Genomic DNA, 13,197 nt, shown 5'->3' on the forward strand with positions numbered 1-13,197 from the left:
ACACCACTTAAGGGAACACTCATCTACTTACTCTACAGTCGGGAAAGACTAAAATCCATCTTGTATTATTATGTTCCCACATCCTCACATGGTCTTGTCCCCAAAATTGATCTCCTTCACTTGATATGTCTCTCTTTTATCCTATTTTGTTATTTTCTTTAGTTTTAAATGATTTTTAGTTTAACGAATCGTTCCAAAAATCCATGCCATATTTGGCTTTTTGTTTGTTTTCTTTGAACATAAGGTTGTTTACATTCAAGTTTTTTAAACAATTTTCTTCTCACTTTCAAAAAACATTCATGAAATCTCCATGCCTTAAAAAAAAAAAAACCATTCTTCCAAAGAACCTTCTCCAAAATATAATAATTTTCTTTTACGATGGTATGATAATGGACACTCTTGTTTGAATAATTAAAATTTTACCACATGATAAAATATATTTCGTAAAAATGTCAAAGACTTTCAAAAGAAGTATCTAAGTTAGACCTTATAGTGCAGAAAAGGATTTTGGAGAGTTTGAGTGATGAGAATTAAGTAGTTAAATGAGCCCTTGAAATCAACCCATCCTCACTTTTCATCCATAAAATACCACGGGCCTCACATTGAAGAAATTTGGACACGAGGATTTCCATGAGCAGCGGAAGGATCTTTCCAAATTTCAATCGTATATGAACATTACAATTACAATCACAAACGAAAACAAACGGTTATGCACAAAATAGAAATTACAGCATGCTTTGCTACATGATCAAGGGAAGGAATTGACAAACCTTTGAAGACTCATCTTCAAGTTCCTTGATCATAAACGCTCGATCACAGCAACACAACAACAGAGAACATTCGTCCAACACGACCGCTACACTGCACGATTACAGCGAACTCGAACTAAGCGATCGCCAAGGTCACGAACACCCCGAACACCGTGAACAGCCTCCACAGAACCTCTACTGTGTCGAGTTGAGTATGACACCACCAAAAATGTTACCTCAGTATTCTCAGTGTGAGAATCCAAAGGATGGGCTCTGTGTGGACTTGGTTAGAGGCAGAAAACCGGAGAAAGAACAATTATGAGCAAGTGGGAGATGAAACAACCTATCGTATAGGTCGATGCCCAATCGTTTAGTAAAAGCTATGCGATCATCTAACAAAAGCTATGTGATCGTTTAGCTCGTCGTCTAGCTGAATGTCTATTGGTAAGAACACTCCACGATCGTTTAGCTAATTCCAAGCTGTCTCTTAGTAAATCTGATTTACTTGACAACTATCCGTGAGTAATTACTGAGAGTGAAATCTCAAATAAAACAACTTTGCAAATCATTTTAAAATTAGGAAAACATTTTTCCTTTTATTTCAAGGTTACCATGAAACCACCCATAACCTCCCACTCAATTGATTATTAGAGAAAAATAGATAATTATCCAATAAGTAATATTATTATAATTATAAATGATAACCAACTTATCATACTATATTTATAACCTATAGTTTTAATATTTCATCTCATGAAACATACAAACTGAAGGATCTCTTAACGAAGAGCATCCATGAGTGTGTTCAAATCTCTCCGATTTCATCGTGATCGAAATACAACACATACATTCTAACAGATAGTTATGCAAATTAACATTAATTAAAGGCATGCTTCGAACAATAAAATACAAAGGAAAGAGTTCTCATACTAGTCGAAGACCCTCTGCAAACATTGAACTCAGACGTAGCAGAAGACCTCTACGCGAACTCTATCACCCAGCAAACCAATCGGCTGCAACAGCAGGATTGTTTACATGAACGACAGCATTACGAACAGTCACGAACAAGAAAACAGCAGGGACGACACCACCAAATGGAGCCCTTGGTATTCTCGGAGTGAGAATCCAAAATGTGGTCTTTGGTGAATTTGGTAGAGGTCGGAGAAAAGATAAATCGTGCAGATGATAAGCAAGTGGGAGAGAAAGGGCTATTGTATAGCTGTGTGCTTATCGTTTAGAAGAAGCTACATGATCATGTAGGTTTTACTAAGAAATCGTTTAATAAATGGTAGATGATCGTTTAGAAAAATTGGCACGCGATGCGATCGTTTAAGGACGGGCGTGCGATCATTTAGGCGCTGGTATGCAATCGTTTAGATGATGAGTGACTATCGTATAGGCTCTCAAGCTAGGCGATCGTTACGTTTTCACACCGATAGCGAATTTTTCGAACTTTGGCAAAATGAAACAAATTTTCGTTTTATTCTTCGGTTACAATAACTGACTTCGTATTCTCCCACTAACGCATGACCGAAAGAAGTTTTAGGCCAATTATCTATAATTAACCAATTTAATAATTAATGAATATAATCATATTATATTCTTACCATATAGTTTGATATCATGTATCTACTATAATAATTTCTCCTCTACTTGATATAAATCATATCTATATTTAATTTCCTCCAAAATAATGTATCTCATACATTTAGTCAATTATATCATATATAATTAACTAGTTTCGCTTACATCATATATAATCGAACTCCCTCTTGTCAATTTAAACATTTCAAACTGACCCAAACGCTGATTCTCGACTTTATCCAAGCTACCCAGGGACCTAATGGACCTGTGGCTCGAAGCTCCAATGGTACGTGAATAGCTGACTAAACTCTTTAGCCACGAGATCCACCATCCATTAACTGTCAGTCATTCCACTAAAGACCAACAACTAAGCTCTTCTTACCACAAATATATTTCTGTGTCCATCGGATATAACCAATCATGAGTACGATGACCCTTCACAGATGCTCATAAGTATAGTTGGGCCAATTTACCGTTTTGCCCTTGTAGTTACATCTCACTCCTTAAGTACCACCGATTTCTCTAATGAAATATACAACATAGTCCAACTATGTGTGAACACCTCTCAGACCAAGAGAAGGTGTGTGGCGCCACATCGTTCAAGCCTTGGAATCAGCCCTTAAGGGAGCTATCTATCTACTTACCCCTACTTCGGGGAAGGAGTGAATTCCTTCTTATGTAGTTGAGTTCCCAGCTCCTAAATCAGACGAATCCCCAAAATGGTAGGTTTGAATCGGCGACCTGGCCACTCGCACCCATACAAATGAAAGGACCGCCCTCAATGGCAGGAGTTCCCAACTCACTCAGGATTGAGGTCGTGTCACTTATGGTCGTTTAGGTGAGACGTTAACACTTCTTGGTCTGGTCTTATACAAACCCTTTTATAGGACGCTCCCACTCGCATGTCCTCAACACTTATGACCATTCCACAAAGTGGGCTACATCCATAGCGTTACCAGGATAAGGTTTCCCTCCTATATCCATATACTACAGACCATTTTCGTTATCACTCAAGACATGATCCACTTGTATGTCACCACATACATGCTTAAGTTATATATAGATAACCAAAAATTTTATGTTTATTACTTTGTGGTAAAGCAAATAAAACATACAACTGATAAAAAACAAGATGTAAAGTAAATATCATATATTATACAACACAAGTGTTCGTACAAACTGTTTACAAACTACAGGACACGAGACTTTAGGGCATCAACCCCAATACAAACCATAACTCCTTTTTTATTCCATGGCTCTTATTGTAAAATTTATTTACATTAATCTTCTATTAGATGTATCTCATACACCACACCACACTGATCATATCATATATAATCGAATTACCTTTTATCAATTTAAACATTTCAAATCAACACCAAGAACTGATCCTCAGCTTGAATCCATTGAGCTACTAAGGGGACCTTATGGACCTGTAGCTCGAAGCTCCAATGGTACATGAATAACTGACTAAACTCTTTAGTCACGGGATCCACCATCCGTTAACTTCCAGACACTCCACTAAAGATCGACAGCTGAACTCTTCTTACTATAGATATATTATGTGTCCATCTTAACCAATTAAAAGTGCGACAACCCTTTATAGATCGCTCGTAAGTACAACTCGGTCAATAACTGTTATGCCCCTGTATTTACATCTAACTCATTAAGTACCACTGATCCCTCTAATGAACATAAGTCACAGTTCTACTATGACCGAGTTTTCTCTTCCAAAGAGAAGCTGTGGCCACTATGTTCAAACCTCGGAATCAGCCCTTAAGGGAGCAATCTATCTACTTACCCCTGCTTCGGGGAAGAAATGGATTCCATCTTGTGTATTGAGTTCCCAGCTCCCAAATAAGACAAGTTCCCAAAAAGGTAGGCATATTGAGTTGATAATCTGGCCATTCTTACCCATACTAATCAAAGGACCACCCTCAAAGGCAAGAGTTCCCAAAACACTCAGGATTGAGGTGTGTCACCTATGGTCGTTTAGGTGAGATGTAAGTTTCCAGTATCAACGATGTTATATACAGAGTCTAGTCATCTTGTGGTCTGATCTTATACAAATTCTTTGTATAGGACACCCTCGCTCGAATGTCTCTACATGAATGGCCAGGATTTACCATCTGTAGTAGTTTGAAATACTTGCAAACCTCTACAAAGCAGGCCGTATCCATTGTGTCACAAGGATCAAGAATCCCTCCTTAATCCTTATACCATAGACCTATTTAGGTTATCACTTAAGGCATGATCCATTTGTATATCTCATATACATACTTAAGTTTATATAAGATAACCATGGAGCTTTGTTTATTGGATATGAGTAAATGCCATAATGAAATAACAATTATTTTATTCATAAACAATGTGTATAATTACAAACAACGAGACTCCGGGAGAATTAGGACAACTAGGTGACATGGTACTCCAACTCAACTTCTACTCTAATTGAATTTATTATCCACACTATATTAGTTAAAAGAGGTCGATGTCTTACAAATTCAAACCAAAGATGGAAAATGAATGAACAAAACCATGTTGTGTAAAACAAAATTTTCTTATGTTATATTTAATTGGTTTGTAAGTTATTCCAAGATAAGGCCGAACAATATTTTCAAAATTTAACAGAAGCAACCCATACATATAAAGCTTGGAAAGTTAAATTCATTAACAATATGTCTATTTTAGAATCCATCAACAAATAGAGTTCAAATATAGATTGAAAAGAACTCTCACCTTAATCACAATGTTTTCTTATATAAACACATTGATCAAGACAAATGCGAATAAGCCAACCATAGAATTGGAGATTCAACCATGTTTAACTTTCGATGGCTTGTTTATACCCTCATTGCATCTTTATGTTTCATTTCTTTTTGTATAGGAGACAATATCTCCTATGATTCAAATGGCATAAATATCAATGGTGAATGACGAGTTATCTTCTCAGGGTCAATTCATTATCCATGCAGCATCGAAGCAATGTGGCCTGATTTTATTCAAAAAGCTAAAGATGGTGGACTTGATGCGATCGAGACATACATTTTTTGGGATCACCACAAACCTCAACGACGAAAATACGATTTCTCTGGACATCTGAATTTTATCAAATTCTTCCAACTCGTTCAAGATGCTGGCCTATATGTTGTAATGAGGATTGTTCCTTACGTGTGTGCCGAGTGGAACTACGGAGGCTTTACAATATGGTTGCATAATATGCCAGGAATTCAACTTTGAACTGAAAATCAAGTCTATAAGAACGAAATACAAACTTTCAAAACAAAGATAGTGAATATGTGTAAACAAGCCAACCTTTTTGCATCACAAGGAGGGTCAATAATCTTAGCTCAAATTGAGAATGAGTATGGAAACGTGACGACACCATATGGAAATGCAGAAAAAGCATATATCAACTGGTGCGCTCAAATGGCTGAATCTCTCAATATTGGTGTTCCATGGATCATGTGCCAACAAAGTGATGCCCTACAATGATAACTTTAGTCCTAACAATCATAAGAGCCCAAAAATGTTTACTGAAAACTGGGTGGGATGGTTCAAGAAATGGGGCGACAAAGACCCTTATAGAAGTGCAGAAGACGTAGCCTTTTCAGTGGAAAGATTTGTCCAATCTAATGGCATGTTTAACAATTATTACATGTATCATGGAGGTACCAACTTTGGAAGAACCTTAGGAGGTCCATTCATCACTACGTCTTACGATTACAATGCCCCACTTGATGAATATGGAAACTTGAATCAACCCAAATGAGGACATCTTAAACAACACCATGCATCTATCAAAACGGGAGAGAAAATTCTCACTAACGAAACCCACTCAGACCAAAAGTTTGGTAGCTATGTCACTTTAACGAAATTCTCTAACCTAAAAACAAGGGAGAGGTTTTGCTTTCTGAGCAACATAGATGGCAACAATGATGCTACCATAAATTTACAGGCAGATGGAAAGTATTTTGTACCATCTTGGTCCGTGAGCATTCTTAACAGTTGCAACAAAGAGGCTTTTAACACTGCAAAGAACAATTTTCAAACATCTATGTTTGTGAAGGTGCAGAATGAGAAGGAAAATGCACAACTATTGTGGGTTTGGGCTCCGGAGCCCATGAGAGACACTCTACAAGGAAAGGGTACATTTAAGGCAAACCTTTTTTTGGAACAAAAAGGAACCACTGTTGATTTCAACGATTATTTGTGGTACATGACGAATGTTGACAGCAATGCTACATCTTCACTTCAAAATGTAACTCTCTAAGTGAATAAAAAGGGTCATGTACTTCACGCCTTTGTGAATAAAAGGTACATTAGGTTGAAATAGGAAAAAAATGGCCAGAGTTTTGTATTTGAGAAACCCATTCTATTAAAACCAGGAACCAATACCATTACCCTTTTGAGTACCATAGTAGGACTGAAAAATTACGATGCATTTTATGACACGATACCAATTGGAATTGATGGAGGTCCCATTTATCTAATTGGAGATGGAAATGTCCCAACTGATTTGTCATCAAATTTATGGTCTTATAAGCTTGGATTAAGTGGAGCAATGAAACAACTTTACAACCTGATGTTCTCATTGAGAACAAATTGGAGCGCATTAAATAAAAAATCTATTGGAAGGAGAATGACATGGTACAAAACAAGCTTTAAGACACCTTTAGGAATTGACCCTGTAACATTGGACATGCAAGGAATGGGAAAAGGCCAGGCTTGGGTAAATGGACAAAATATAGGCTGTTTTTGGCCTTCTTTCATTGTTAGCAGTGATAGTTGCAGTGCTACCTGTGACTACAAAGGTGCATATGTCCCCAGCAAATGCGTCGAATATTGTGGCACTCCTTCCCAAAGATGGTATCACATTCCAAGATCGTTTTTATCAGATGACACAAATACGCTGGTTTTGTTTGAAGAAATTGGTGGAAATATTCAACAAGTCTCAGTTCAAACCATCACTATAGGAACTATATGTGGAAATGCTAATGAAGGAAGCACATTAGAGTTGTCTTGCCAAGGGGGCATATCATCTCAGAAATCCAATTTGCTAGCTAAGGAAATCCAGAGGAAAAATGTAGTTCATTTAAGAAAGGCTCATGGGATGTGAGAAACATCACCCTTTTGGTGGAAAAGGCTTGCATTGGTATGAAAAATTGTTCATTTGATGTATCTGGAAAGTTATTTGGATTAGGCGATGCTACCAATTTATCTACACAATTGGCAGTTCAAGCACTATGCTCAAAGAATTGAGTGGTGTAATATACATTCTTTATGTATAGTAAATATTATTTTTTGCGAATAAAGTATTTTATTTCTTTTCTTTTCCTGGTACATATGAAAACTTCTCAACACTCTTTTCTTCTCCTTAAACATTTCAAATTGGCGAAAAGTTTTTGTGCTTCATATAAATTACCTAACATCAAACAACATGATTGGTGAAAAAAGGGAAAAATAGTACATGATGAAATGATAACTTGATAAAATTATGAAATATGTTTTTATGGTGTTTACAAAAGATATAAAACTACTATGCATTGATGATTCGATGAAAGGAATATATATGTGTTCATATATATAAGCACATTGATAGAAAAAGTTATTGGTGAACAAAAAGTTCAAACAATCACGTAGCGATATAGAATAATCCAATTAAGATGCAACTATTTGAAATAAAATGAAAATGACTCTATATGCCTTTCTATACAAATATATTGCAACCTTGAAAAAGGAGTTTCAAGTGATCATGTAGCGAAGACTTATTAGGAGATTGAAATGATAAAACACTTAATTTTATATCAATCCTTAAATATTATATTTCGTAAATGAAATAAAAACAATCGTTTCATTAGGTATAAGTAATCATACCTTAATTAATCATCTATAAAAGAGATGAAGTATTCGTATCCTTCTAGAGCTTTTACTTTATTTGGACCACAAGATCCAAATGTACACTCTGTAAGGACTCTTTGGCTCTATAACCTTTTCCACTAAAAGTCCTTTTAGTCATCTTTCCCTTAAGACAGGATTCACATGGAGGTAATGAATCATCTTCTAACTTACTTAGAAGTTCATTGCTTACCAATCCCCGATCCTAGGAGATTTAGTGACCTAATCTCAAATGCCAATGGTAGATATTATTGTTATTTTGAGAAATTCTTTGCCTTTTCATTTGAGTGTGAGCAATTTTAAACAACTCATGATTTAATAGTGTTTTTGCTTCAGTTGGTCTTAACACATACAAGTTGTTTTATAATTTAGTTGAACAAATAAGTACACAGTTTTCCATAATGAAAGCTTCATCAATAGAAAAGGAAATTGAGTATATCCGTTCAAGTAAAAATGAAATAGTACAAGGTTCCTTTTAATTTTAGGGCCATTATATAAATTTTCTAAAAACAAATATCTATTTGTAAAAAAAAAAAAAAAAAAAAAAAAAAAAAACTTCAAAGCTCTCATTGAACGAGCTGAAATGGCATCTCCCATTCCAACGTTGAGTGTCATTTTATCCTCCTCAAGCTGTTGGAGGAACCAATTCCCTGTAAAGAAGAACAAACATGATCCGTGGCTTCTGAATCAAGTATCCAGGCATTATGGTCATTTTCTACTAAACAGGTTTCTAAAACCAATAAATCATATTTACCTTATTTTTCTTTCTTCTTCTCAACAAAGTACTTGGGGCAATTTCGTTGTTAGTGACCATCCACATTGCAATGGAAGCACTTGTCCTTGTCGGCCACCTTTGCCTTGCCCTTGCCTTTTCCAGCAGTAGGAGCCTTCTTCTTCCCTCATTTCTTCTTTTGAATCTTCTTAGAACCAGACGATAAGGGAACAAAGTAATTTTCAGAGGATGAACCCTTATGAAAATTTTTGGAATGGACAACATTTGCCTCTTCTTCTATCGGTCCCTTACTTTTCATAAGAGATTGATAAGTTTGTAACTCAATTAAGAGGGTAATTATGGTGTACTCTATTTTATTCATAACCATATGGTTGTGGAATTAGAGGAAACTTTGAGAGAGATTCCAGAATAAAGGACATTTGACTTTGCTCATCTATGACTGCATCTTTATCACAATGACATTGAAGTGGACCATCAGGTCAAGAGCATGTTGTCTCAACGATTGGCTTTCCTTCATTCGCACATGATATACATACTTGAGGGCCTCGTGCCAGATCTGAGTGGATGGTAGCCCAAACATCTCCTGAAGGGACTCCATGATTTGACGTGTTGTAATCATGACCTCATGCTTCTTCGTAAGAACTTCAGACAGACTTGCCAAGATAAAAACTCAGGCCTTGTCATTGGCCTTTGTCCAATGATCATGAGCATCCATCATTGCTTATGATGCATTTCGAGCAAGGATTGGAGGACACCCCTCCATTAAGACGAACCACATATCATCTATGACCAGAATCGTGTTTAAGGTAGATTTCCATATCGCATAGTTTTCATCGGTTAATTTTTAATTCTTTAGCAAGGATATAATTGTGGAGGACATACTGAAAAGAATAACAAATAATTGATTGCACTAGTTATATTTTCTTTAACCTATTACACAAAATACAAGCATCCAATCAATTCAGCGAAAACAAACAATTAAAGAACCCTAATTTAACTATTGATATAGTTTTTGCAACGGTACTTCAGAGGTTTAGAGCAATAACCACCGAAGGGTGATCAGTTACACCTCCCCTGAATTGAGACAATCTCAGCTAATTACTAATACAAGAATAACTCTTATTCCTATAGTTCTTAGCTATCGTTTTTGCAACCAATGATTCATTAACTAACTTAATTCATCCCTTAAGTGTGACACTACCATTTGAAGATCCTAGAGGTATGCTTTAATAGGCTACTGTAAGGAAAGACAACTATTGAAAATTAACCTAAGAAACCCTATCAAGTAATAAAATTTGCATTATTCTGAATTCTATGATCAGACCCTTCGAAGGGGTGGTTGCTTCAAGATGACATACAAGCGAATCATAGGAATCTCATGATGCAACCTAATGGAGAAGATTGTAGGATACGTTGACACGTGTCCTTCTCCCACTTACTATGAACACTTTTCCTATTCACCTTGGTATTGACCCATGCAAACACTTTCTGAAGGGAGGCCGTACCCAGGGCGACATAAAGTCGAGTATGGATCTCACGGTGTGAACTCTTAAGGACGTGAGAGCTAAAAATTGATATATCACATATACCATTTTTCTCCCACTAAAGTGTTCTACTGGTTTAGGGTTTTATTATGCGTAGTTAAATTCCGACTAATGAATCTATCAAAGTCTATGCCTATTATATCTCTTATAATATGGTCTTTACTTTGATGTTCTAGTTGAATTAAACCATTTAATTAACCTAGTGATAATACATGCTAACGGAATTAAGGTTCATTCAACTCAAGTTTCGGTCAATTCCTAAGTAGGAGATATTCTGTAAACTGTCATCTTAAATACCCCCAGTCTAAACAGAACTTCACAGGTAGAGTTCCCTTATAACCTAAAGTCCCGTTTTTCCTACTTATTCATATTTTTAATCTATTAAAAAAAATAGGACTTAGTTCTAATCTTATTAGAATTAATGTTACCTAAGGACTAATTAATTTTAAGCATTTTAAAATTAATTCCAGTTTCCTAAGTTCCTGTTTACATGCAACTTTTTATTATAAGTTGATGGTTACTAATATTAATTTTTTAACTATTAGAAAATTGATTATTAGCCTTATAATCATACTTTCTATGGTCTAATTAATTAACAGTAAAATTCTAATTAATTAGAAAATCGTATGACATGCATTTCGTGATTTCAATATAACAATTATATTATATTATGGATGTGTCATGCTCAATGCAAATTGATTTTCAACTTTAATAATATAACACTTAGATCAATCAATTCATGAAAATCAAACAAGCATACACAAGGCATTAATAAATATAACTCTTTATATTTACCTAAGTAATTTCATGCATCATGCTTTTTCAATCTCATATATTTAACATTACAAACTACATTAAATAACTCATGAAATCATATATCATGTATTAATACCATATGTTGTAACTCTTATAAGATATTAAAATGCATGAACATGCTTAACCTATGTTGGGATTTATCTAAATGACATCCATAAAACATTAGTTAAACAACAAATGAACTGGGTGATTTGGTTCCTAGAATAAAATAAAGCAATAAATTACATTAATTTTGCAAAATTTATCCTAAAAAGACTTCTGCCGCTCAAGAACTAGATGAGACTAACTCGAATCGATTTGAACCACTTCGAATCAGACCTCAAAACTGCGAACCAAACCAACCCATCACAAAATCGGACCCTACCAGTGAGGAGAGTGCAACTACTAAGCTATAGTGGAGTGTCTTGGTAGTTAACGAAAATTGATTAATTCGGTTTAAAGAGTTTAGCCAATTAATTTCAAAACGTTGGAGCTTATGATATGTAGGTTCATTAGGTCGCTCTACTAGCTCGTAAGAGGATTGAATCTTAGAATAACGTGTGGAGAGAATTTGAAACGTTCAAATTCAGTTTAGGGATTGGATTATTATATTCGATATAATTAATGTTTAATTAAATGTTTTTAGAGAGTTTAAAATATGTAAATGAAACCTAAATATTAAGCACATGAATAAGGATTTGGATTAGGTATTTAATTAATTTAATATTTGATATTAATTAATTAATTTAATTAATTAAATCTGTTTAATTCATTATTTATTTAAAATAAAGTATTCTAAATAAATTTGAAATTGAAATTTCCAAATTCAGAAACTATATTTTTAAAAATTTTAAATTTATTTTATTAGAAAATTAAATTAATTAAAAAGAAAATTGTTTAAAAAAGTGGAAAGTGGGTTTTTTCCCACTTTACCTTTTTGCCTATACTTAATCCATTCAATTTTTCTCTCCCTCTCTCCGAACCTCATCCCAAAATCTCATTCGATTTGGATCACACAATCCAATCTAAGGCCTAAGAATAGTAGAGAAGGCTCTTGTGGTAGTCTACTTCAAGGATTGAAGAAGAAATTGATGGACATTTGGAGTAATTAAGTGGATTCAAGCAAAGTTGTTTTCTTGAAACCCTATTTCTGTCATTATCGTGAACTTGCATGTTTCTTAACTAAGATTAATGTAATTAGAGTGCTTAAAATCCTAATAGCTTCTGTATGTTGAATGTCAACTCCATCAGTTCATAAGTCCGTTTAAAACATATTTAAATGAACATCTCTCACATAACCTATAGAACTAATTCAATTAATTAAATTAAATTAAATCAAATTGAATTTAATTTAATTTAATTAAACAATTAGTTAATTCTCCAATTAATTAATTGCTAAATTAAATATTAAATATCAAATATTCAATTTAGTCTATATTTGAATCATATTCAGTTGTATTCTCTCATAACCTATAGTTTTAATGTGCATCTGATACACATTAATATTAACCTATAGTTTTAATATGAATCCAAATCAAATTAAATTCACATTTGAACCTTTTCAAATAGTTACTTCTCTCACAAACTAATTTTGAATTATATCCAAAATTAAATTTATATTATAAAGTTTAATTAAAATATAAAATTTATATTATAATTTATCATTATACATTATTCTATTTCCCTAAGTGTATTTCAATGTTTCAAACTCTATTCAAGACATAATTACCTCAATACCCTTTACGAGCTAGGAAGGGGACCTCATGGACCTACAGATTAGAAGCTCCAATGATATGAGATTAATTGGTTAAACTCATTAACCACAATATTTAATATTCATTAACAATGATTACACTCCACAAAAGACTCATAACTGCACTCGTCTCGCTATAGA

The 13,197-nt window shown here is 34.3% G+C and overlaps 1 pseudogene; it reads left to right on the forward strand.

Moving 5' to 3' along the window:
• The first annotated feature begins 5,153 nt into the window (after nt 1-5,153).
• LOC120070659 (beta-galactosidase 7 pseudogene) lies at nt 5,154-7,595 on the forward strand (annotated as a pseudogene).
• Nucleotides 7,596-13,197: the final 5,602 nt, after the last annotated feature.

This window comes from Benincasa hispida, chromosome 2 (genome assembly GCF_027475165.1).
Source record: "Benincasa hispida cultivar pf3 chromosome 2, pf3_genome.v1.1, whole genome shotgun sequence".
Classification (NCBI taxonomy): Eukaryota; Viridiplantae; Streptophyta; class Magnoliopsida; order Cucurbitales; family Cucurbitaceae; genus Benincasa; species Benincasa hispida.